Source organism: Pelodiscus sinensis, chromosome 2, assembly GCF_052426305.1.
Source record: "Pelodiscus sinensis isolate ZL-2025 chromosome 2, ASM5242630v1, whole genome shotgun sequence".
In the NCBI taxonomy this organism is placed as follows: Eukaryota; Metazoa; Chordata; order Testudines; family Trionychidae; genus Pelodiscus; species Pelodiscus sinensis.
This window is the reverse complement of record NC_143053.1, coordinates 215,172,914-215,199,981: the sequence shown is the minus strand read 5'-3', so window position 1 is coordinate 215,199,981 and position 27,068 is coordinate 215,172,914.

The following is a 27,068-nucleotide window of genomic DNA, read 5'->3' as shown; positions in this document are numbered from 1 at the left end:
ACTGCATTTGGGGTGGTTAATGGAGTGAACACTGAATCTAAAGTTTGCCTCTTTTGCTGTGAATTTATGACCATCAAAGCCTTTAATGACAACATATTCAGATGGTCTGCTTTCAATAATTTGTGGCATTCCTATTTTCCATATGCTGGACGAGTACCACATCTGTTCTTGTTTATGTGCTTGTGTGGCAGTTTTATAACATGCAGAACGTCTAATAAAATGCTGGCGTTAATTGTCAGTTCATTTCCAATCTGATGTTGTTATAGCTTAAAAATGTGTACAGATTTTCAGAATGTTGCTTTTAATTAAAATCATGGTGCTTCACTCAAAATAGAGTAAACATTTTTAATTTGCTATCTTGAAAACTAGACTGGAGCAAGGTACCTTGGTTTTTAGGAGGCAGCATTACATGATTCATCATGCTATGCAGACACCGTGTAGCCCTTTTGTAAGTGTAAGAGGACTGTTACCCCTTACTAAAACTTAGTGGGAGTTTTTGGTTGTCCAGATCGCAGTACCAAAAGGGGAAGGGTCCATGAGAAATCAGGGCCCTGAGACTGATAGACCCCAGGGACAATGGGGAGAGGCCAACACTATTAAGGTTACCTAGGGTTCTCTTCATTTATATAGCTCCATGCTGTCTTATTTTATGGCTAAGGGGACTGATATAGGTCTAAAATATAGAATGTAACAAAATGTAGCATATTCCTGCCAGTGACTTTTAAAAGACACTTCTATTTGCCATCTGCTGTTGGCTTTCAGCCAATAACCAGCAGCAAGCCTTTTCATTTTTATGGGGTTTATGGAGAACTAAGGGGCCAAGAAAAGATTTGACAGGCAGTTAATTTGTTTTTTTTCTTTTTACTTTTGCTTTGTTGTCATCATCATTAATAACTATAGATACGTTGTTAATAATAATCATCATTGTGAAATGCACGGCCTCCCAGAGATCTGCTTTAGATGCAATACTGCTCAATATCTTTATCAGTGACCTGATGAGAAGGGACTGAGGCTGGCAGTGGAGTTGAGTGAAGGCAGTGGGAGTAACCAGCAACATTGTTATTTGGGAAAGTGCTTTCAGCAAAGAGACTTTAAGGGGTTTCCCTGAGTCTGAGAAGCTACAAAGTTTCTCATTATCTAACCAAGATCCAGGGGTACTGATCTCTAATTATAACTCCCACCTTCAGAGAGGTGGCGCAGCTTGGAATGATCCCAAGTTAGAATCGTTCTGCCCCTTGGTACCTGGGCTAGACTGCTTTACAGGATCAAGAGAGTGCTGCCCCCAGATCTTCAGATGCACCCATGCAAGGGTCTAGAACACTGGAATTCAGAGCAGTATGACTCGGGGTGGGGTGCATGGTGCCAGTGTAAATATAAGTTGATTAAGTTTCATATACTACAGTAAACTGCATGTCTTAATTGGTTTATTGACGTAATTTAAATTGGTTGTGACAACCAATCTGTTACAACATGTTTTTCTAAGCTTTAAGTATACTCTAAAAATATATTGTTTATAATTGGTACTTCAAGGCACACAAGGCATGACAGAGTGTGTGTACAAGGCCCAGCCAGGTAGAGGCACTGCCAAGATTTATTTCCTTTAAAAGTAAAAGGACAACAGCAGAAGGGTGACTAGACAATCCCTACCTATCCAACATCACCACTGGGATACTCCAGATCTCCTTTTCTATTGACAATATCACAGAAGTAGGCATTGTTTGCTCCCGAGTAATCCAGGGAAGCAAGGGGAAAGGGTTACATTTGTAAAGTTTGCAAATGATACACAAATTGGTGACGTGGATAATAATAAAACAGCGCTTTCTCATTTTTCCAGAGTTTCAAGCAACAAGAGATCATCTCTTTGAAAAGTGTGAAAGACTTTAGTTAGAATGATAATTAAGCCTATTATGAAACATGTGCTAACAAGCTTTTCTATCTTATTCTCCTTCAGAATTTCCCTGACTCCATTTCTGCAGTTTGTTTCAAACAGGTGACAGCCCAATGCCAAATTTGATCATTGCTTTCAATACACTGATCTGAAATAGAAAGGCAATACGGTAGCTACTTCCAAAATATATCACAGTTGCTTTCAAGACAGCAGCAAAAATGGACAGACTCTTTTGGGACTTGCATGGTAAAAGATGAAAATATTTTTAAAATAAATTCAAAGATTTTATGATCAACTTAATTTTGATAAAAGCGGCGAGGAGTCCTGTGGCACCTTATAGACAAACTGAAGTGTAGGAGCATAAGCTTTCGTGGGCAAAGACCCACTTCGTCAGATGCATGTGACATGCATCTGACGAAGTGGGTCTTTGCCCACGAAAGCTTATGCTCCTACACTTCAGTTAGTCTATAAGGTTCCACACGACTCCTCGCCGCTTTTGCAGATTCAGACTAACACGGCTACCCCTCTGATACTTAATTTTGATAGCAAACCAAAGCCTGTTGGGTAACTATGCACAACAATATGAAGAGTGTTATGTCTAAAAGAGCACACCTACACAGCAGAGCTAAAGCCAAAATAAGCTATGTAGCTTGAGCTATGTCATTTGCGTAGCTTAAATTGAAATAGTCTACACAGCAGGAAGTCTGAGAGAGAGCACTCTTCCTTCGACTTCCCTTACTCCTCACACGATGAGGGTTGTCGGAGTAAGAAGTCCTCCAGCTCAACACTATTTTGACATTATGTCGAAATAATGCTCCTATGTAGACATAGCCAAAGTGTCCCATAGACATTAGAACAGTTCAGATTCACCACTTGCCATCTAAGTTTAGGCTAATGAATTTTGATATAAACTCTTATTTCTTGAGCCCAAAAGCTTTCTGTCTTGTTCTCTTTTTGGTACTGTTAGCTGTGTCAGTTTCCAATGGCTCATAATGGTTTCAAGGTTTCTCACTCTGCACAAATTTGATGCTGATAGTTCTGGAACTTAGCAAATCCATCAGCTTGCATAGTAATGACTCCAAATTTCTGCAGGCACTTCCGAGGCGCTGCTGTAAAAGATTATGCAATTGCCTCTGCAAAATCTTTCACGCTTACATCAAGATTAAGGGCATTTTGAAGCAGCAAATTACAGAAATTTCAAACATTCTAAAACTTCAGTTGTATTTAGAAAATGTGTGAGCAGTGTTAAACCAAGCGGTAAGTATTTGGATCTCCTTAAACTTCTTTTTACTTGGTCCAAGCTCTGGGAACAAATAAACTACAATTACATCTGGCTTCCACGGAAAGGTGGATGAAGGGGTTCAACTTTTCCTCTCTTCCCTTTTGTGAATATGGGGAGCAGCCAGGAACAATTTAGTCCTGAGAGTGTCCTCACTCAGTAATTTTGCATCACCATCCACTAGTCCATATATTTTCATACTGGAGTTTGTGGGCACTTCAACAATAGTAGTAAATAACAATGGAAAGTGGTGCCCCTGGTCCAGTCACTGATTGTGGGGATTGAATCCAAGATGTCTGGAGCTAAATACATGATGCTCTAAAAGATGCACCTTAGCCAGCTCCAGGTCAATAACGGGTATGAAGCAACATACACATCACATGACCTCTCAGTGCCTGGCCTGGGCAGGGGAAGTTAATAATCCAATCACCAGAACTAATTAAGTGATGAATCCTGGTCATATGCCACCATAAGTATGTTGCACATACACTAAAAAAATCTCTAGATGTTACCAAGTCATTGAGGGGACAAAGACATCATGTAAGGCTGGGTGCAGTAATAATAATAATAATAATATTGATACATATCTGAAAATCCATTACAGACTGTAGTAATCTCATTTCTACTGTCATGCAACTTACACTGTATCAACAGCACTGGAGCGTTGTTAATTGCAAGTATGATGCCATGTGAGCAAATACTCATATATTTGCTACATTACTTGTAAAAAATCTTATTTTGCTGTATGAGAGGATTTGTTCACTGGATACCAAGGCTGTTACAGCAGCTGTTTACAAATGCCATAAATTCAGAATTAGCTAAGTTTAAACAGACAAATCATTTATCCGCCTGTGGCTTTCTAACCCAACTTTAAAGAAATTGTACAGTAGGTTCAATGACACTTCTAATTGGATTAGCCAGGCACCCAGCATCAATTTCAGACCAAATATATTAAGTGCCAGTCTCTGTCTGCTTTTCTAGGTCAGGAAAGAAAGCTGGTCAACAGGTCTGAGAATGTCCATTAGGCAGAAAACCCCAGTGAAAGGTATAACAAAAACAATTGCACAGGTTTTAGGGATGGAAGTGGTCTGATCCATTATTCTGTTGCTAAAATCTGAGACATAGTTGCTTTTGAAAGAGTCAGCCTTTTCCTTTGATGGAAGTTACAGACCCCTCTGCCTCTTTAATTGCTTAGAATCCCATAACAAAATTCTTACATGAAAGGAAGATTTATCATTTTTGAGCTTTGCAAGAGTAATCTTTGGCAGCTATAGGCTCAGGTTAACCTTAAAAGTCTCCCTAGACATGTAAGCAAAAATGGCATATTCATTCAGCACTAGAATTTTAGAGTCCAGTTTTACATTATTTTGAATCCAAAAATTCTGAATCTGAATAACAAAGTTTTCAGGATGCTGGCAGGCAAGTTGTCAGATCTGATTATGTGTCTCAGATATAGTGGTAAAGTATTTGTTCTGGGCTCACTAGAGCTATGGGAAATGATGCGGTTTTGCTCTCTAGTGATTTATGCAGTCCCCTCTGACATGCATTTGAGATCATCACAAATTTTGTTCTGACTCTGAGGCTCTGAGGAGTTTAAAATCATAATGTGAAACTTGGAGCAAATTATTCAATCTCTTAGGGTATGTCTACACCTGCAGCCTATTTCAGAATAGGGGCTGCAAATGTAGGCATTCGGAATTGCAAATCAAGCCTGGGATTTAAATATCCTGCACTTGATTTGCATCTTCCTGGCCAGGTGCCATTTTTGAAATTTACAAGCCCGGAATAACTGCCAGTGTCTGCACGCGGCAGTGAAATGGGCATGCGAAATAAAGCCCTATTTCGAACTACCTGTTATTCCTCCTGCAATGAGGTTTTAACAGGTAGTTCAAAATAGGGCTTTATTTCGAACACCTGTTTCACTGCAGCGTGTAGATGCGGGCAGTTATTCCGGGCTTGTAAATTTCAAAAAATGGCACCCAGCTGGGAAGATGCAAATTAAGTGCAGGATATTTAAATCCCGGGCTTGATTTGCAATTCCAAATGCCTACATTTGCAGTCCTATTCTGAAATGGGCTACAAGTGTAGACATACCCTTAGTTTTGTAATGAAATAGATACAGATAGATCCCCACTGGGGCAGTCCTCTGTAGCCATGCAAACTCAAATACAAATCTGCCCTTTGCATGGCTATGTGGGATGTCACTCATAATACAGTCAGTCCCTGTACTCTCTCCACTCTAGGGATCAGTGGGATTCTGGCTCCTTGTGCACCTCCCTTCCTGAAGAGGAGGGGGACTCTGCAAAGGCCAGGGTAAGGTACAGTCTCTATGGTTCCCCTTCTTGGAGTATGTGTCCCCTCAGCATACCTTATGCAGGGGTGAGGCTTAAAAGCCATTGTTGAGCCTTGAATGTTCTTGCTGTTAAACTAAAAACCAATCCTAAGTCAGACCAAAGCTGAGTCCAGACCTTCCCCCAAAATATAGTGATACCCAGTACATCTTCCAATAGAAATGAGCCGAGCTTGGAAATCTCAATGACCTGCAAGGGAAGAGGGCGCACAAGATTTCTTTTTTTTTTTTTTTTTTTTTTTTGTTATTGCAAACCCATCGCACAGCACTGGGGCTCCTCCCTCAGCATGCAAACTGCTCCATGTTGCAAATGATGAATTGACCCACAGAGCGTCTGTTGGAAAACAAATTTTGCATGTTGTTTCAAATTTTTTTAAACCCCTCTTTGCTAGAATGGAATGACTGGATGTAATAGGATAAATGTAGAGCAGCAACAGTGGGTTTGCATCAGCATATTGGCATTTGGCAGAGGCTAGAATGCATTCTTGCACTCATTGCGGCACATATGTGCGTGCTGCAGAGACACAGGGAAGGACCTTGTCATTCAGCCACTGACAAGACCTTCCATTGTGCTTTTTTTTTTTTTTAAACTTTTCATTGCTTTGATTTTGCTTTATGCTGCTGAAAATGATAGCTACTGGTCATGTAATAATTGTCTTATTTAACAAGTACAATGATGATCATTTCTCCTTTATCTATGTTATGTGTTCTATTTGGCAATCAAGAACTAATCCAGTTTAAATGTGGGGAAAGAAATGTGTTGTTTTAGAGATGATCATCCCTCATTCAGGAGTACAACATACAAAAGACAAAAATTATGAGTTCTTCACTTAGTCTACGTCTAGACGGTGGTGCTATTTCGGGATACCAGAACTATCCTGAAATAGCTATTCTGTGTCTTTAAATACGCCCGTTATTTCAAAATATATTTCCAAATAATGGGCACACTATTCCATTCCACAAGGGTTAAGGGACTTGTTGAAATAGCACTTTATTTCAAAATGTGCACTGTGCAGACTGTGCTGAATTTGTAAGCTATCTCAAAATTACCTCGAAATAAGTTATGCAAATTGCATAGCACAAATTGAGTAGCTTATTTTGAGCTAATGGTGCAGTGTAGACCAGGGCTGCATTACCCAATAGGCAGACTAAATTCAAGGCACCAGCAAAGCAGGGACACCCCAAAAATGATATTTTATGGTATAGTATTGTTTTTATTTTGAATTACATGGGGGGGGGGCACCATAATCTTTTCAGTGCTTAGGGCCTCTAAAGGTCTTAATCCAGCCCTGGTGTAGATGCAACCTTAGAAAACATCAATGCAGCTGAATGGACAAGGAAGGAAGAGGGAACAGAGTGTGCTACTCCATGAAATGCTATGAGGTTTGACCTTACATCTGCAGATGTTCCAAGATCTTAGCAGACTTTAACTGGTCCATCTGGGTTAAGGGTGTCTGTGTAGAGTATTCCAGCCATCCCTGGCTTCTTGCAGACTCCTCCATTGCTTCTGACTAGAGCTGGGTGAGGATGGATACTTCATTTTGGGGGAATTTTGAGATTTTGAAATTTCTTTCATTCTGAAGCTGAAACACTTTGAATTTTGCAGCAAAATGAAATTATTTGGGGGGCAACCAGAATGCTTTTGTTTCAACAAAGTCAAAATGTTTTGCTCCACATTCTGACTTTTTTTCTATTTTCTACTATGTATTTTTAAAATGTGAGATCAAAAGTCATTTTGAAATTATTCAAACAATCAAAAGAGTCCAGTGCAAAAAGGTTGAAACAGACCTTATAGAAACTCCCTTCATCCATTTTTTATTCTAAACCAACCTTCAGTAAAGCTGGCACGTTTCTATGAAGCATTTTGCTTTTAACAAATTGACATTTTCTGAGCAAAAAATGATCCATAAAAAATATCTAACCATGTCTTCCTCTGATCTCCTCACTCTCATCTATCCCTTAATGGGAGTGGGGGGTCATATATTGTGAATTCACAAGACACCTAACCATTCACTCACCAAACAGTGCTGTCAGCAAACCTCTCCATATAATGTATGTGTAATTTTTTTAAGTGCCACCCTTCAATGAATGGATTGAAGACAATGCATGATACATTTGATAAAAAGCTTAACTCTTGGTTGTTCCCTCTCCCCTAAGTTTATCCTTATAAAGCCAATGTTCATGACTTCAAACATAGGGAAATTGTAACATGGTTGGTAGGTTCACTGTCTTGATTCAATTCTACATAATTTGATAGGATGAAGAAAGCCCACTACTCATTGCCTCATAATTTTGCCTCAGGTTAACTGTTCCTTTAAAACTAGTTTTATCTTTTGAAAAGCACATAGACTTCCCTTGCACACTTTCAAACAGTGAGTGATCTATCACTAAAAGTAATTCCATCCTCTGTTTACTTCAGTTGATCTTAAATAATGCAAAAGCATAAATGACTGCAGTGTCAGAGAAGGGTTATAGGGGCTCCATTGCCAGTAACAGAAATTCCTAAAAAAAATCCACATAAGAAATGTAAGTGTGACCCAATATCTAGCCTCAGTTTCACATAAGAAGTGACACATTCCACTAGAGATAAATGATCTCTCAAAAGCTGCACTTATAGATTGACACTCTCAACTATCAAGGGCTATGATTTATGAATAGCAGGGAATTCATTTATATGAGCTCTCTTCCTTCTGCAGAGTTCTACTTTGTGACCAAATTCATGATATATCGGCTGAGTGCTTATGGCAGGCCAGCCTTTCTTCCAAACAGGTGTGTGGATCCAGGGGCTGGGTCTTTTAAGGCTTGTTTCGCTAGGCTGGCTGAAGAGAATGTTCAAACTTTAGAAAAGTTGAAGTCATGCCTCCGATCAATGTGGAGGGGCAACTCCCCTGTGATGCAGAAATTTATTATTTATTAAACAGTATGGATTTATTATTCCCCATTTACAGAAGAAAAGGCCAAGAGGCATTATGGCCACAAGCCACAAAAGTATTCGGGTGCCTGACCCTACTGATTTTTAACAAAGGTTAAGCATCTAAATTTTCTAAGGATTTGAACTCAAGGTCACACAGCAAGTCAGTGGCAGACCCAGGAAAATGTGACATTTGTCCTGAGCTTCACTGTCATACTTTCCTCTTAAGGAAGGAGAGCTAAACTCTGTGAATACTGAGATATTCTGCTTTATGTAACAATGAAAAATATTGCTGTCTTCCTGGCACATTACATCTAATTCACAAGGAAATGTCCTTGCATCCCCATGATATCGAACTACAAGAGTTTTAGTTCCTATAAATGGATCATTACAAACCCTTTTTGTTTCATGAGTAAACAAGATGAAATGCTCTCTCTCACCCTAAATATTGCCTATATTCTTTTAAAATACAATTTTTCCGATCTTCTCTTTCTTTAAATGGTGCTGGTCTATTATATACAAAATAAGCTAGATAGCTTTCTGCTTTGATGCTACATCCATTTTGCTTACATGGCCCGTGCACATTTGGAGCTCATCAAGGGTACATCAAAAAGAGGTGTAGGCTGCTGCATCAAACAGTTGGTGATGGTGCTGCACTTTTAAGAGATAAGCCAGCAGTTTTCTTCCTCATCTTCATATCTGAAAGGATTTCTGAGAATAAAGAGGTGAGAGTCTTTATAAACAATAAACAAATGGAACAGCTGCAACACTGAGGAGAATTTGTCTTCAGATGAGCTTTACTATTCACCCAAAGAAATACATATATTTAAAGTAATATAACTCAGGTAAGAGTGGTCCCAAATACAATCCACCTCTTTAGGAGTAAGGTAGCTTTTGAAGGTTGGCAAATGGATGTAGAATGGCCTTTAATCATTCATGGTGATTGCTTGTATTTAAATGATGATGCTTGTATTCTGTCCCAACAATCAACACATGGAGGGCTGCAGCTATGGTCAGTGCAGCTCCATGAGAGGGTGACTAGTAAAGTTGCATCTCCCCCTACAATGACCCCTCTAGTTTCCCCTCCCCATCGAGTCCTGTGCATCATGAGTTGAGAGGGGCTGCAGCCTCTCACTGACACAGCCCCTTCTCCCACAAGAGGGACAATCCTGTGAAAAATCTGGGAGAGAAATACTAGAGTTTTCCTTCCCCTTCCCTTCCTGCCCAGGCCTGTGCTGAAGATCGTTGACTTGTATTTCGATTAGGTCAGTACTGATGCGAGAGTACTGGAACCATTTTAGTAACTGGTTCCCAATATGGAATGAGATATCAGTTTCAGCTTCCAGTGGGTGGGTGTTCATATCACATAAAGTGCCTGTCACAGATCCACAGAATCTCTGTTATGCCCCCTTTTAACAATCTTCTGGAGTAGCCCCTGGAGTGAGGCAGATCCCCTAGGAGCCCATTCTTCCTTTAGGCTAGGCCATGCAGCCTCACTCCCTCCTAAACTAAGCTTTGGGGGTTTTGCGCTCTTATTTTACACCAGGAGCTCTGTCCAGTGTCCAATTGGGACCGATTCCTGGTTAGATCCATGTGTGCTCTTCAGGGACCAACGCACCTCAGCAAGTATTTCCAGTGGTGTAAGGATAAGGCATTTTTTCTGCAGACATATTGTAAGGCTTGTAGCCATATTGGAAGGTGTGGGGTGGTAGCAGAGATCAGAACCTCCTTCCCCCCGAACTGACACACACATTGTGGCAGCAGAGCGTAGTGGAACAAATGCACGTGGAGAGTCCACTCCACTTCCCCACAGCTCCTGCTGACACGGGGAGTGTGGGGCCCCCCAAATTGCTGTTGCCATCCCACACCAGGCCCCTCAAAGCCACATCCTCAGGGCAGTGTGGGAGAGAGAGAAGTGGAGGGCCTTGGGAAAAATTAGCCCCCCACCCACTCACCGGGACTCCTGGGCCTGATTGCTCAGTTGCTCTGGCCAGGGATGGCTCACGGGCTGGTCCAGATTAAGACCTTTAGAGGCACAAAGCACTGAAAAGATTATGGTGTCCCCCGCATATGTAATTCAAAATAAAAACAATACTATACCATAAAATCTCTCTCTTTTTTTTTTTTTTTTTTTGTGTGTGTGTGTGTGCCCCTGCTTTGCTGGTGCCCGAAGCATGTGCTTAGTCTGCCTATTGGGTAATCCAGCCCTGCTCACGGTCTGGGAGACTGAGTGTAGTGGATCCTATCTAAGGCTCTATCTGTCTCTGACACCTCCGTTCCACAAGATCACAGACAGCTCCTATCCCCTGGTGGTCATATCTCTATCCTTAGTTCTCAAGGCAGGGCCAACCTGAGTTCCAACCCTCCAGTCCTCCAGCCAGACTGTTGAGTGTCAATTGTTGATCTGGGCTTGTTTCTACCAATTCCTTAATGACACTATTCATTCTACCCAGAGACTGATGTGTCACATACACCTGTCTCCCCTGAGTTGTTTCGGGAGCAGTGTTCAATCTTTTCTCCCCACTGGGTAGCAAAGCAAATTACAGAGGGAAACTGAGGCGTATATAGGCTTCATAAAAATATTACAGAAACCTCCCCCCCCTCCCGCTTTCTAATAGCAAAATGGCACCAGTCCCATTCTGAGAGCTGGGTAGGCAGGGAGACAGACCTACTTATAGCTGACAGACTCTACTTTATTCCTACATGGATTCCTTTTCAGTATCATGTACTGAAAATAAAAATACATTTTAAAAGAGAGCTCAGATAATTTCTTTATTTGATCTCCATTACTGTGGTAGAACTTTCTCAACTTGACACTATGCTATGGAACAAAGTCTCTAACAAGCAAGGAACAAAGAGGGGTAGCTGTGTTAGTCTGTATCTTTAAAAACAACAAGTAGTCCTGTGGCATCTTAGGGTATGTCTACACTACCACACTAGTTCGAACTAGGGTGGTTAATGTAGGCATTTGAAGTTGCAAATGAAGCCCGGAATTTAAATATCCCGGGCTTCATTTGCCTCTTGCCGGGCGCCGCCATTTTTAAATCCCCGTTAGTGCGAGTGGAATGAGGTGTACCGGTAGTTCGAATTAGAAAGCCTAATTCGAACTACCTACTCCATGCTGTGTGTAGCCGCGGGCATGGAGTCCGCACTAACGGGGATTTAAAAATGGTGTCGCCCGGCAAGATGCAAATGAAGCCCGGGATATTTAAATCCCGGGTTTCATTTGCAACTTCGAATGCCTACATTAACCACCCTAGTTCAAACTAGGGTGGTAGTGTAGACATACCCTTAGAGACTAACAAAAATATATATGGTATCATGAACTTTTGTGGGTAAAACCCACTTCATCGGATGAGTGTGAGTGGAAATAACCAGGGCTCGCCAGGCAGCGGCGCATGGTTCTGCGCTCTGCACATGCGCAGATCATTCTGCACATGCGCAGATCGCTCTGTGCCGGCTCTTCCAGGGTGTAATCTACTCACCATGGGCAAGTAGATTACATTGTTTGTCGAGCCCTGGAAATAACAGAACCAAGATATGACACGATAAATATATTTCCCCCTTTGTTATAAATATCTTGGTTCTCTTGTTTCCACGCCAGCTCATTTGATGAACTGGGTTTTATTCATGAAAGATTGTGATATTATTTATTTTTGTTAGTCTCTAAGGATGCGTCTACATAGCAGCATTATTTCAGAATAACGGCCATTATTCTGAAATAACAATGCGAGCAGCTATACAGCAATTCTGTTATTTCAAAATAAATTCGAAATAACCAATGGTTTATTCCAACTTCTATAAACCTCATTCCACAAGGAATAATGCCTCTTCCAAAACTGCTATTTTGAAATAGCTATAGTGTGGATGCTCCACTGCTGCTATTTCAAAATAGCTCCTCTCTCCAGGGTCATTCAAAGTAATTACTCCCTCGTGCTTCTTGAGGCTCTAAATCGAAGTAGAACATTAGGGGAGCCTGCCTCGGACTAATTTCAAGGCTTCCCTGTAGTGTAGATGTGCTATTTTAAAATAAGCTATTTCAGAGTATTTCTTCTGAAATAGCTTATTCCAAAATAAGTGTGCAGTGTAGATGTACCCTAAGGTGCTAAAGGACTATTATTATGGACATTTCTATCAGAGATCAATTCCTGTGTTGCATACACTACTTTTCTGTGATTCACAGATGCTATAATGGTTTTTCCCCACCATGTAAATCTAAATTATATTTTCTACATTAAGCAGAGTTGAGAAACTCCCATTCCCTGCTATGTAACTCTGTAAAATTATCATTGTTTCATTAGATAATAACTTTTCCTTGTCTACTGAAATCCCTTTTTTGCAAGAAATTCACTTGTAAAGATTTGTTTAATGTAAGTTAATACATTCTACATCATTAAACTGCTGTATAAATTATTCATCTAAAAAGCTACTGTATATCTGAGCCCAAACTCTCAAAAAATGAACACAATCTCATAATGAATAATACTGTAATTTTCATAATTTTCCATGTGACTGAATACAGGACTATAAACTATTCACCACAGCGGTGTAGCAATGTGATTGGGAGTCAATATATCATTTTCAGTTTGCCTCACACTTGTTGCATTTCTCAGTCAATTTTATTTAACTCTTTCTGAAAAGGCTGCATCTTCTCCTATAGGAAAATGCATATCCATTCATATACCATGAATAAGCCTTGCAAAATTTTACTCACCTCAGATAAGTAACTTTTACTGATGGATAAGTAAAATACCATTAATTTCCCCATTATTATTATTATCATCATCATAGTAAATGGCCCCTGAGCTGATAACAGTTCATGATGGTTTGGAAAGTATGCCTTAAATAGAAATCAAAGAAGTGCTGATAACCCCGAAACTCTCCTGACTTCAACCAAACTCTACTGCTGCTTTAAAGAATCATATGTTGCCTGGCATGGCACTTAATACTTGGGACCATTTTCCAGGTGAAGACAATCCTGTTGGCACACTGCAGCCTGTATTTTGATTTTGGTGGTGGTGTCTCAGTAGGTGGCACTCTCCCTCTAAGTCTATATCCATGCTGACTTAGTAGAGCCATAGCAGGTTGTTAGGAGGCATTGTGATTATGCTGCAGATGTCATCTTTTGGATGTGTAAGACATATAGAAAAAAGACTCTTAATTCTTGTGGTCATGGGCAAACACAATGTACAGATTACATTTTTATGAAAGATTAAAATGCAGTGCAAATGATCATGTCATAGAGCTCTTTTGTGGCTTCTCGTTACTACTGCTGCATTCTGTGGAGTAGAGGGGAAATCGTACCAGTAGTAGATAAAGACATTCTATCTTCAGAGGGTAGAAGCTGGCACCATGCATTGGGGCCGTGTCCAGACTCAGGGGTTTTTTCGGGAAAAGTAGCCTTTTCCCGAAAAAACTTCCCCTGCGTCCAGACTCAAGCTGCATTCTTTCGAAATTATTTCGAAAGAACACGGCTTTTCTTTCGATGGCGGTAAACCTCATTTCACGAGGAAGAACGCCTTCTTTCGAAAGTTCCTCTTTCGAAAGAAGGCGTTCTTCAATGTAAAGAGGCCGTCTTCGAAAGAGAGCATCCAGACTCGCTGGGTGCTCTCTTTCGAAAAAGCGGATTTTTCTTTCGAAAGATCCGCCTGCAGTCTAGACGCGATCTTTCGAAAGAGGCTCTTTCGAAAGAAGCCTGCAGTCTAGACATAGCCTGGGGGAGCCCGCATAGGAGTGATAACTGAAGCCTATAGAAAGGTGCAGCATGCATGCCTTTAGTGCTAGCCAAGGTTCAATGGCCAGGATTGAAGGTGGGTGAAGCTCTCCTGGGCCCTGTCTCTATTTCTGCCCAACCCAACCTCCCACCCACTTATAGAGTGACATGATTCCTTTTTGGAATTCCTCATGGGATAAAACGAGGCTTTCTGCCATGCTTAGGGCTATGAGAGAAATCATAATCTAGCCCTCTGTAAAGAAAAGGCAAAATTCTCCTCTCAGTAAAATAGGATTCAACTTCATTGATATAAGCAGAGTTCTATTGCTGTTAACTGGGGAATTTGGCCACTAAAGTGCCACAGTTCCTTGGGAGAGTGTATGCACCTCCTTAAGTGCCTGTGAGTACTGTAATATAAATATGGCAGGACCTTCAGTTTGATTTGCACAAAAATCTTTATCTTAGAGCTCACCTGATCTGATTCACTTATTTATAAACCCTACACTGCTCTTTTTGAAAAAATGTATTGAACATTCAACATGAATTATCACTCATCATGAAAGCTAACAAGTATTTGAATAGTGAATTGGGCTTAGGACAGTTTTCTCATCCCAATTTCAAAGTGCTAGATTATCTGGCATTCAGGTGTGTTGCTGAGGTGAATGTGCATTATTCCTAGATCCTAATGAATGGTATCCAAACTATGTAACTTAATGCAAGCATATATGAAAAGTGCTACCGAGACATTCCTCTAATGACCCACAACACACATACACCCAAGTTAATTGACCGGCAAGGATGCTTTCTGGACCTGGAATTAAAAACTTTGAATATAGTGCTAAGATGTATATTTTGGATCTATGGGAATTTGGAGATGTATAATTAGTTTGGTGAACTAATTCATATCCTATTAAGGGCTTACATTTTTTAAATACAAATATAACATTTCTGTAAGGACCAAATTCAGTCTTGATCATCAAGTCATTCACTCATCCTAAAACAACTGTGTAAAGAGTATACTGAGGGCCAGATTCAGATCCCCTTATTCACATTGAATTGTATATTATTCTACTGGTAGTCTCATGGGCCTTCTCAGGGAACAGTCATTGTGAGGAAACATATCAGAATCTGGCCCTGTGTTATCATGGTTAAGAGCTCAAAAGTCAGGACATGCTAGAGATAAGTCTGAATAAGTAACATTCAAGCATGATGTGCTCTTTCTTTTTATTGATACTTGCTTTTCGTGTGAATGAGAGGTCTTGGTGTTTTAGGATAAATCCTCTTCCCAACGCCCCATATTGTATAGAATTTTGATTTTGGATGTTTATGGGCCCTGAATAACCATCTCCTTTTTGTCTTCATTTGTGTGTGTTTCAAGAAGACACCTGGCTCAACTAGACTCATACCCCGAACACTTGTCACACAATTAACTGATAACACTAGTCACACAATTCAGCCACCATAAACATAAAAAGAAAGCTTTCGATATTGAATCTGGATGAAACATAGGCAACATGGCAGAAAATTATATTTCCTGAAACTCATCTATACTCATTTCCATAACAGAGCTGGGAGAATGATAACCAAAGTTACTTGTAAAATAATGTGTATGAAAAATGTCAGCCCTTCTGTTTTTAATCTACACTCTTTGTTTGTTTTTACTTCTAAAGACCAGACAAGAGGACTCCCCTTGGTTTGAAAACACAGATTTATGAACAAAAGTTTTGAGTAGTCACAACACTGGATATATTTCCCATTTGTTACTCATGGAGGCTCAGATTAAAAATCAAATCCATCCAGTGATGCAGAATGGAAGTCTGTTCCACGTGACCAAAGACTTCCCATCCTGTTCACCAGTACTATTAGAACTATTAAATGCAGTCCTTGATTAGAACCAAATATACAAACCATTATGAGTGCATAAACCATATTCTTTTTTCATTTAGGAGTCTATTTTTTCCATGACTGCAAATGGATTAGTGGCAACAGCAAACTGGCATGTCAGACTCAGCTTAGTAAAGAGAATAATTTGAAGAGTGGTGACTCTCTCTCCGATATGTGGCAGGAAACCTCATTCACCATTGTCAAATAGGAAGATGAAACTATTTTAAGTGACTGAAATATTATGTACAGCTTGAATCAATGTTTAAAATAAACATAGTAGAAGAAATTGTTTGCAAAAGAAGATACATTTAGTTTTGAGTGTACATACTTTCACAAGCCCAATAGCGCTATTAAAACTTACATATCTAAGTGTCTTAGGTTTCAGCTCTGTAGTGTGAAGCATGTTCTTTGTAGGCAGACCTTTGTGCTAATAGAGAGCCCCATAGAGATTCAGAGGTCCATTTGCATGACCCACATTGCAGAATGGGACGTTTAGTGATGCACTGGTGGTTATGCTGTCATTATCAATAGGGATAGAGGACAAATTATCGTTTTTAGAATCTACACGTCACTCTTTCAACCAAAGGCATTTTTAATTTTTCCACCTAACAGGAGAGTATTTAGTTATAGGATGTTCAGACTGTCTGCCAACTTCAGTGCTCTTGTTCAGTACTGCCCCAAATAGAGCCATTCGAAGACAAAAACAACTATTTTTGTTTTGCTTCGTTTTGGGGAGTTTGGTTTGGTTTGGTTTGGTTTTTTTAAGCAATATGAAAGGTTTTGGTAAGCATGCTATAAAAAGTTAATAGTCACACATAACACAGGCTTTAATATTACATGAATTGCTTTTACAAAGGGTCAAGAAAGTTGTTTAAAACTCTATGACATGAACAGCGAGTGAAACTGTGAACAGGAGAGAAGAAAAAACAAGATGCATGCCCCCTTTTTTTGTCCTTTTTGTTCAAATATTCACTTTATAACAAGTTAGCAACTGCTATGACTAAATCTGATGAAGCAATTAAAAAGTAAGGTCTGTAAACGTAAGGAACAGCTCAACCATAATTAGCACACAGATATGAAGCCCACTCACAAATAGTAGGTTTGAAAATCAGAAACAGAATGGAACCTGAACACTGGTTCTCAACAAGAGGTACAGGTACCTTTAGGCACATGCAAATATCTTCCAGGGTATACATCAACTCATCTAAATATTTCCCTAATTTTATAATAGGCTACATAAAAACCTCTAGGAAAGTCAGTACAAATTTAAAATTTCATAAAGACAATGACTATTTATATTGTTGTATGTACTATCTCATGAAATATATTTATATTTATATTGATTTATTTGATAATATATGGTAAAAATGTGAAAGTGTTTTTCAGAAATAGGGTACTGTGACACTTTTGTGTTTTTACATCTGATTTTGTAATCAAATAGTTTTTAAAAGTGTGAAACTGAGAGGCACATGAGACAAATTGGAATTCTGAAAGGGATACAATAATCTGGAAAGCCTGTGAGCCACAATTTTAGAAGATTGTGTTTTTTGTAAGCAGTCAGAATCAGCTGCTATTTTTCACTCCTTTTATTTTTTTCCCCCCTGTTTCCCCTAAACTTTCGTGGTCACTGAATCTCCAATAAAGTTTCAAGAAACTAAGGAGCTCATAAAACTTCAGGACACAATATATGTGAGTTCACCCATCTGCTAGTAAAGCCAGCTGATATTGTTTGACAATGACACAGAAGTATGAAGTTTACAAGACATTCTTTGGATATCTGTTGGTAAGGCCATCCATAGAGTGGGTGGAGCAACCACTACCACCACATAGCCTGCTTCTGTTTTGCCCCTTCTCTGTCCCCACCCTGCACCACTTTACCCCTGCCTCTTCCCTACACCTGATCCCTGTTCCTGCCCCTTCTCCACTCCCTCCTGGCCCTATAGGACTCCTTTTCCCAAGACCTCCCTCCATATGACGTGAACTGGGGAATTATCGTGGGACCAGGGTACCACACACTCACTGGGATGGCAGGAGCCAGAATGTCCCAGCAGCCTGCTCCTCTCTGCTGCCCTCCCAGCCTGCTGTGCTCTGCTTCAACAGGCTGGAGATGGGACCTGGGCCTTTCATTTCTTGCCACCACAGTGAAGCTCCAGCTCCCACTGTTGTGGTAAGTCTGGGGAGGCCTGAACCCTGCTGCTTCCCTGGGCCAGGTCCCCTCCCCAGGTAATTCCCCGGGCCACCCTGGGCTTCAGGGCCAACAGGGGGTACCACCCCATCCAAAGAACAGTGCAGGAGGCTGTTGTGGGGGCCCCAAAACACAAGGCCTGGGGTGGCCGCCCCCAACTGTCCTATGGACAGGATGGCTCTGTCTGCTGGTGACAGTTGATGATTTTGGACCATAAATGATCAGTAAGAATGGAGAGAGACATTTTCTAGAGCTGGCGCCCTGCAAATTTGTATCCACTCTCCCTGGGTATGTCTACACTACCCCGCTAGTTCGAACTAGCGGGGTAATGTATGCATACCGCACTTGCTAATGAAGCCCGGGATTTGAATTTCCCGGGCTTCATTAGCATAAGCGGGGAGCCGCCATTTTAAAATCCCCGCTGCTTCGAACCCCGTGCAGCGCGGCTACACGGGGCTCGAACTAGGTAGTTCGGACTAGGGTCCTATTCCGAACTACCGTTACTCCTCGTGAAACAAGGTGTACCGGTAGTTCAGAATAGGCACCCTAGTCCGAACTACCTAGTTCGAGCCCCGTGTAGCCGCGCTACACGGGGTTCGAAGCAGCGGGGATTTAAAAATGGCGGCTCCCCACTTATGCTAATGAAGCCCGGGAAATTCAAATCCCGGGCTTCATTAGCAAGTGCGGTATGCATACATTACCCTCCTAGTTCGAACTAGGAGGGTAGTGTAGACATACCCCCTGACATTTGAATATTTGTATTATGTATTCAAGTTATAAAGACTGAAGGAAAAGGAAATGATACTTCTCCTTATTGGTCCTTTGGATTTTGTACGCCAGTTGATAATGAATTAAGTTTTTCTTGTGGTCTTGATTGATTTTACTTTCATGTGACTGTCATTTTAACAGACAGTGTAGGTCAGTCTGTCATTTGGAGTTATAAAGCGAACTTGAAACGTTTATTTTGTTGTTGATAGGGAAACACTAAAGTTAGCTATTGAAAAATCGTGGGATCTGAAAAATGAAATGTATAGTGCTGCCAAAGTATGGACTTCTGCTTAGGAGATGATATTGCAATATGTAGCCAGGCACTGAAGTTACACTAAATTATACCTTGTTTGTAATGGTGGGCCCAAGGAACAATCCACAAGTGCACTAATTTGTTTTGGTGGTTGAGGAGAGTATCCAAAAGCAAGTGAACTGTGACTGTAACCAGCCTGTCCACCAACTGCAAGACTAGACACATTTTTGTTGTCCTTTTATGGGGAATGGAGAATTCAGAAAAAAACTCAAGTAAATCTGTTTTTATCAAGTGCAAAGAGAGTTTTGCGCTGCAAAGGTTCCACATTGAGGCTGACTGAATGCACACACATCTTTCATTTGCATGCAATGGCTGACCAAGCAGACAGAATATTTTCCAAGGCCACTGCCAAAATTTACAAAGGGCTTTTCAAGCTTATCTACAGATGTAAATAATCTTTGACATATGTTCTGCACTGTAGGTGATTATGGTTATTTCTTCCCTGAAAAAAAAAAGTCGGGGAAACTTAAAGTGGGATAACTAACACGCATTAACTATCTGGCTGTCAAATTTTAGTGGAGTCAAGGCACTGACTGTTGTTTTATTGCAAGGTCAGCCACAGATGAGGCTACAATGCTGACCTTGCATAGCTACCTCACAATAAAAACTACAGTACCTTATTGAGCACTTCATAGGAAGATGACTATCGCATTCGTTCTCTTGTGGTAAACACACACCTTTTTTGGCAGTGGAGGCAAATTCTATGAGCCTTTACCACATGATATATTTTAAGGCAGTCTGATGTTCTCAGTTGCACCACAGAGTTCAGGTTTTCAAAAAGGATGTTGTGGGGGATCAAAACACAATAATATGGAATGAAACACCTCAAAAGTGGTGAAAGATGGGGACAGCAAGCTTCTCGGTATGTTTCTTCCCCAAGCCTTCGGGCAACATAAGCGCTGCACAGCTGAGCCTCTATGGAGTTTCAGTGGGCACTTGAACAATACCTTTTAATTGGAGTAACTACTGGAGAACACTTCAAAGTGCCAAGTCCCTTTACAAGGCTAACAGACTCTTCATGCTGTGCTGCCCTTGAATAGACTAATACACAGAGCAATTGCTACTAACTACATCCAGTTGCTTTAATAATATATTTATAGTGCCCACATCTGTGCCCACTAATTGATAAACTATAGAACAATGCATTTCATTCGATAACATGTGAACGCTGTTAGAAGACTCTTTATTTCATGGCCACTTGTATAATTTTGTATAAGATACAGATTCCCAGATTTCCCTTTGCTGCTGTATTTCTGTTCCTACACACCAGCTGGGGACATTTTGGTACTCCAAGATAAGTGAATCTGTTTTCACTGCCCAAGCTGTACTAGTTTTCTATCAAACCAAGACTTTTAAGAATGATAATCTGAAAATAGTCATATGTAAACATCCACTAGTTGGTACAAAGATTCTTCCATTTAAATACTGAAAACCAGAAGAGCTTTTTAAAGTCCATTTTTGACATTAATCCCAGCTCATGATTCTTCTGCAGAATTATTTAAATAGCAGCTAGGTGCAGTGATGCTGGAACTATTTTTAGGGTGGGGATGCTGAGCCAAGCACCCTTGTTCCCCTGATTGCCCCAGGCTGCCGATTCTCAATGACCAGATGCCATTGCCAGCCTGGGAGAGTTGGAAACGCTAGCTACAGCTGGAGACAGCTGTGGAGACCCAGACTAGTGGTGAGAAACCCAAGCCACAACAGAATCTCCAGGGCCAGTGGCCTGGACCCCAGGGATGGCAGGGTGCAGAGCCTGCAGGGACAAGTGTGAACTTTTGGAAGGGCGAGGGGAAGGAGGCTGCAGCCGTGTGTGCTGGGACAATGCTTGCTCTTCTTCCCGTTCCCCTCCTGATCAGCACACTCCAGAGCATGGCTCAAGTTCTATTGACAAGCCAAGCTCCAGCCTCATGCAATACCCTGCCTACTGAACTGAAGGTGGCAAAATGAGACATCACAGCACAATAGGCCAATGCTGAAAATGGAATTCATACATGCACTACTAAACCATGCTGAGCTGGTCAGACTTGCTGGGCTGACTCTCACTCAACAGCATCTGCTAGGCTCCTCGGCAGTCTCTGGCAGGGGGGCATTGGCTACTTTCCCCCTTGCACAGTGGAATTGCACAGTTCCGCTGTCCCTGGGTCCTCACAGGTGGCACAGGAAGGCAGGGTTTGCTTCCTATTACAAATCAGTGAGTGCCAGGCCTGGGTCAGAATTTTCTGGCAGGCTTGTGTTTGGATGGAAAATGGAGTTTCCCCCAAAGGGCCTGCTTTCTGCAGACAACTGGTAGTTGTTGTCCAAATCAAAACAAAACCCCAAAACTGAAACATTATTGATCAAAAAATTAAAAATGTTCTGTTTCTTGCAAAACAGCTACTTTTTCCCACCATCACCACCACCCATTTCTGACTCGCTCTAATGCTAACATGTTCTCGATGATAACATGTTTGTTTCACTGCTGGTTTTTTGGGTTTTTTTATGAGAGATAAAAACCATGGGTATTTTAAAGAGAATTTTAAAAGCAGAATTTGGATGATCGAAGTGTTTGTACTTACAATGAGACAGCCATTGTAATGAAAAAATGCTCTTTCCTTGACTTTATAGATAAAGTAATATCACCACCCTAAGATCACTGCCATAAAATTATGCATCAAAAGATCAGCTCCTCAATCTTTGTTCTGCTTTCCTTCAAAGATTAGACAATTTGATGCTTCATGTCTGTTTTCACTTCTGTTTGGGGGTTTGTTGGCATTTTTGGTTTTTGAAAGATTGCCTCAGTTGCTGGCTAACACGATGGCAGTTTTCTCTCCTAAACTTTTCCATATATAGAAAATGAATCCTTCAGACCCTCATCTGCTTTCTCTCATTGACGGAATGCATTTTTTTTATTACATGACTTTCATGCTAGTGAGGGGTCCCAGAGACTTGATGTCCTTCATCCACTAAATAGGTATCATGCTGACAGCAGTGGCAGATTGAGCAGGCAGATGGTTTCTTTGATCCCTGTGCGATATGTAAATGAAGGCTTACAGAATGCCAGAGGTGCTGCAGTGGTTTTGATTTTAAATACCAAAGCCAGCTGGGAAACAGCTGGCTCCCTGAGCGTTTTTCTGGCTTCTCCCCTCTCTACCTCTCTTTCTACCCACCTTTCCTCTTCTGTACTTAGCACAGTTCTTATAATCTCTCTCCTCCTTCGTCCTCTTGACAAATTTGCCTCCGACATCACACACACACACACACACACACACACTTCAATTCCCCCACCAGCTGTTCCTTCCTTTCCCAGAAGAACTTCCCTGGTCCTCCAGGGAAGGGTGCATTCTCAGGTACATGTGAAAGTCATGGCTGCCTACTTTGAAGAAAGAAAGAAAGAAAGAAAGAAAGAAAGAAAGAAAGAAAGAAAGAAAGAAAGAAAGAAAGAAAGAAAGAAAGAAAGAAAGTCTTGAGAAATCAACTACTGACTTCATTTCCCTGGGAAGTGAGAGTGCTATTAATTCATATTGTGATAGTAACACTCCCAGATATTATAGAAAATGGGAAGACATATGGCCCTCAATTTTACAGTCATTTTTATTTAGTTACTAGAAGATTTACCTGCAGTACGTCTACACTGCAATATTATTTTGAGATAACTAGCGTTATTTTGAAATAACTTAGTCCACATCTACACAGCCGGCAGATACTTTGAAATAATGTCGAAATACTGTCAAGTTGGAGGACTTCTTCCTCCCACTCCTGTAACCCTCATTGTATGAGTAAGAGAAGTTGGAGGAAGAGTGCTCTGTTTTGAAATAAATGCTGTGTAGATGCTCCCAATTTTGAAATAAGCTATTTCAAAATTAGCTACGCAATTGACGTAGCTTATTTTGCTTGGGTGTTGCTTGGGTCCTTAACTAAGTTTTGTTTTTCTTCATTTCTTAACTCTTTTATATTGTGGATGGAGTCCAAATAAATAAAAAAGGAAGATGGTGATGATCCCTGTACCTTTGAAGCACTTGGCATTGGTTTGGAACCACCCTGTGAACATTTATGCAGAGAAGTAATTTTTCTCATGCTAGAAACCCCACTGACTCCTATGAATGGCAAGGGAGGTGAGGAGAATATCTTTTATTGACCCAACTTCTGTTGGTGAACGAGACAAACTTTGGAGCTACACAGCTTCTCTTCAGGTGATTTTCTGTGAAAATCTGTCTCATACACCAACAGAGGTTGGGCCAATAAAAGACATTACTCTCTACCAGGGAAGCTGACAAACTTGCCGGGTCACTGGGCAGGGGGAAGAGCTCTGCACTCCCAGAAGGGGTGGGGCCCAGGCAGAAAGGATGGGGCTGGAGCTAGCCTCCTCCTGCCAGACTGTCTACACTGCTGGGAGCACTCTACCTGGGGCTCTGCAGCAAGCCACGTGGCACTCCAGCAGTGATTTAAAGGGTCTGGGGCTCCAGCCATCATCAGTGCTGCAATAGCAGGGGTGACAGCCAGGAGCTCCAGGCCCTTTTGCATCACTGGTCCCCATGGCAGTTGATCCTGTTGCCCTCAGTTGGTGGGCCTGCTCTTACCCAAATTGTCTGTCTAATATCCTGGGGCCGACATAGCTACAAAGACACTAGACCTATGAGTAGTAGTTATTCATGTTCAAGTTTCCAGTAATTATGCCATTGGCATGGGCGGTTGGTGCAGCTGGGCCTCGGGGAGGCAGGCCCCCAGCTCCACCTAAAGCCCCACCCCTTCTGCTGAGGCCCTGCCCCCCATGGGAGGGGAAGTGAAGGAAGAGGGAAAGCACATTCCCCCAGCCTTCCTAGCCCACAGAGCACTGGGGAAGGGAGGAGGGCACGTGGCATGGCCCCAGCCTCACTGGAAGACCGGGGGAGGAAGAAGGGCACGTGGTGCTGCCCCAGCACTGGAGAGGGAGGAGGCCATGTGGATTCAGCCTCCCTGGCCAGGAGCATGGAGAGGGCAGGCACTGGGGGCAGCAGCACTCCACCCCCCAAAACACCTACAGCAGGAGTTCTCGGGGTGGAGTGTGGGCAGGCCGTGCCTGATGGTTTGGGAAGGCAAAGCCTTCCCTCACCTAGGATACAGGATGCCTATGGCCATCGGTATGTGATATTCAGTATGTCCCCATTCATTTGCTTAACTTCAAGATCAGGAGTAGACCCACTGAAGTCAATGAGGGTATGTCTACACTACAGCGCTAATTCGAACTAACTAAGCTAATTCGAACTAACGCGTCTAGAACTAAAAACTAGTTCGAATTAGCGTTTTGCTAATTTGAACTAGCGCGTCCACATTAAGTGGACCCTGAACCGGGTTTAAGGATGGCCGGAAGCAGTGCCGGCAGGGCATCAGAGGAGGACTTAGAGCGTGGAAATGCTGTCTCAGGCTAGCCGAGGGCTCTGCTTAAAGGGTCCTGACCCCCACCCCGGACAGACAGTTCTCAGGGGTGCCCCGCTTGCAAAGCAGTCCTGGCTTGGAGTGCCCGGAGTACCCACACTGGGCACATCACAGCACTAGGCCATCAGCCCGGCTGCACTTGCCGCAGGCTGCCATCTGGGGAGAGGGGGCAATTGGGGGGCTGCAGGAGAGCTTCCACCCCCAGAAGCCCGCAGAGCCAGCCCAGTCCTCCCCATCGGGGGCTCGTGCCCCATTCCTCCCTCACCTCCTTCCACTTACCCTTCCCTATCCCCTCTTCTTGATGTACAAAATAAAGATAACGTGTCTTCCAAAATGGAATCTGTCTTTATTGAACAAAACTGGGGGAGACTGGGAAAAGGAGGAGGGAAAGGGGAAGAGAGAGGCTGGGAGAGGGGAGGGCAACTAAAATGATCAGGGGTTGGGAACAGGTCCCATATGAAGAGAGGCTAAAGAGACTGGGACTTTTCAGCTTAGAAAAGAGGAGATGGAGGGGGGACAGGATAGAGGTCTCTAAAAGCAGGAGTTGGGTGGAGACGGTGCGTACAGAAAAGTTCTTCATTAGTTCCCATAAAGAAGGACTAGAGGACACCAAAGGAAAGGAATGGGTAGCAGGCTTCAAACTAGTAACAGAAAGTTCTTCTTCACAAAGCAAAGAGTCAACCTGTGGAACTCCTTGCTGCAGGAGGCTGTGAAGGCTAGAACTGGAACAGAGTTTAAAGGGAAGTGAGATCAAGTCATGGAGGCTGGGTCCATGGAGTGGTATTAGCCAGGGGGTAGGAGTGGTGTCCCTGCCCAAGGTTTGTGGAAGGCTGGAGAGGGATGGCACGAGACAAATGGCTTGGTCACTGTCTTTGGTCCATCCCCTCCAGGGTCCCTAGGGTTGGCCGCTGTCGGCAGACAGGCTACTGGGCTAGATGGACCTTTGGTCTGACCCAGGACGGCCATTGTCATCTCAGGGCTCAGGGTCGGGGGTCTCAGTGGACCCCCTTGATTCTCTTGCATACCTGCTCCTGGGTGGCCAGGCTGGCAGCTATCCTGCCCAAGCCGGCCACTTTCCTGTGCCTAGTACGGAGATCGTGGACGAGGTCCACGATGTCCGCACTAGCCCAGGCGGGTGCCCACCTCTTGCGGTCCTGGGCAAGCTCCCGGGAGCCGCCAGCCTGGTCCCAGGAAGAGGGGGAGGGCTGGGGGGCATCGGGTGGGTGGCTCGATCTGTGCCAGGTGCAGTGTCTGCTGGCTGGGTGCTGGCAGGCTTGCACCTGGCACGGGCACCGTAGCCAGCCCGTGCCCCTGTAAGGGGTCCGGGACCGGGAGGGGGGCAGTAGAGTTTCCCTGGTGTTGGCCAGAGTAGCCACCAGGGAAAGCTGGGGAGGGCTAGCCTCCCACTAGTTCGAATTAAGGGGCTACAGACCTCTTAATTCGAACTAGCTAGTTCGAACTAGGCTTAATCCTCGTGGAATGAGGTTTTCCTAGTTCGAACTAAGCGCTCCGTTAGTTCGAATTAAATTCAAACTAACGGAGCGCTAGTGTAGCGCCTATGAAAGTTAGTTCGAACTAATGTCCGTTAGTTCGAACTAACTTTGTAGTGTAGACATACCCGGAGATTACTTACATGTTTAAAGTCAGTTGTTTGCAGGAGAGGAGCCTAATGGAAAAAAGAGCATGAAAGATCCTTACGGTGTAAAGTCCATTGCAGGATCAGGGCCTAAGTTCTCAAAAAGTTTATTCCTAATTGTAATGCTGTGGTATATGTAACTATACAGGAATTTCATTCAAGTAGGTCTTTAATTCTGCTTCTCCTTTGAATAAATATAACAGGTAGTTCTCCCTAAAGATATGTTAATTCCTCATATACAAAATGATCAGTCATTCTATCCAATGGATAATCTTTTTAGGAAGCCTTAATTAAAATAGGAGCTTTACATACTGAAGGTTCATTTAGAACAGCGTCAATAGAACTAAGCAATGACCTAGAATCCCTGGTGTCTTGATTCAATTTAAACAAACTCTTTGGTGCCACTGCCTTATGGATTACCATATGCTAAACATTAGCTGTTTTTCCAGTGGCATTTATTAGTTAATCTTCTTATTGCTGCTAATCCATATAATTTCTTTAATGAAATATGGCATTGTAATATTTACTCTTGCATAAATGTTGTTGTAAATGTGCCTAGCTTTTGATGAGCCAATTTATAAAAACATAAGAATGCTAAAAGTGCAGTTATATGGATAGACTGTACATTTTGTAAGGCAAGACAGAACAGGTCTCTCTGGGTATGGGTTTGTACAGTGCCTAGCACCATGGGGTCCGGTTTGGCTGGGACCTACAAATTCTATCATAATATAGATGATAGGTAATATTGAT